Source organism: Pimephales promelas, chromosome 19, assembly GCF_988280905.1.
Source record: "Pimephales promelas chromosome 19, fPimPro1.hap1.1, whole genome shotgun sequence".
Taxonomy (NCBI): Eukaryota; Metazoa; Chordata; class Actinopteri; order Cypriniformes; family Leuciscidae; genus Pimephales; species Pimephales promelas.
The window spans coordinates 12,927,131-12,928,335 of NC_142787.1; positions in this window are offsets into that span (position 1 = coordinate 12,927,131).

The window sequence follows — 1,205 nt, forward strand, 5'->3', positions numbered from 1 at the left end:
TCAGCTGCACGTCTTCCAATTCAGTATGATCACATATTATTAAAATGTGTTCCTAATTATTATCATCATGATTATTCTTTTTATAATAATATTTTTTTTTTTTTACTTTTTATGATAATTTCATTGCTTTATACTTAATTGCAGAAATTGCATCTTATTTAATGTTGTTCCCTTATTATTATTATTATTATTATTATTAGGCTATTATTATTATTTCTTTCGTCGCTACATTTATTTTTTCAAGTCATTAGATAGTCAACAATGCAGAACAGAAAACATTAATTTCACAAAATCTTGATATGTCTGCCACCTAGAGTTCATAAATAATCATTACATCTAATATTATTTATCCATCCAAAATGTCCTAAGCATAAATAGTACTTCATATACATGAATATCAAGAACAGCTTGTCATTCAAATGAAGAGTTTTGTTTGTTTGTTTGTTTTTTTGTTTTTTATTTAACTACAAGATATTCATGGCCTTGCTTGCACTATAGCATATTCTCCAAGACTTTGCTCTCAGTTAAATTCTGAATAAAGGATATTAATAGTTTGGCACTTCTGCTAAACACAGCTGTATCCGTCAAACTCCAGGGGGGTATTGCACAAAAGCAAGATAAGGGATTAAGCTGGGATTTTCCAGTTATCCTGGCTGAATTTAGCCCTGACTCGGTTGCAAAAATGGAGGCTAAATTAATCTACATTAAGTTACTAATAATAATTATAATAATATAATAATAATTCGTTACATTTATATAGCGCTTTTCTGGACACTCAAAGCGCTTCACATAGAAGGGGGGGATCTCCTCAACCACCACCAATGTGCAGCATCCACCTGGATGATGCGACAGCAGCCATAGTGCGCCAGAACGCTCACCACACACCAGCTTATTGGTGAGGAGACAGTGATGAAGCCAATTGGTGTATATGGGGATGATTAGGAGGCCATGATGGACAGAGGCCACTGGGCAAATTTGGCCAGGATGCCGGGGTTACACCCCTGCTCTTACGAAAGACATCCTGGGATTTTTTATGACCACAAAGAGTCAGGACCTCGGTTTAACGTCTCATCCGAAGGACGGTGCTCTTTTTGACAGCATAGTGTCCCCATCACTTTGCTGGGGCATTAGGACCCACACAGACCACAGGGTGAGCACCCCCTGCTGGCCACACTAACACCTCTACCAGCAGCAACCTGGCTTTC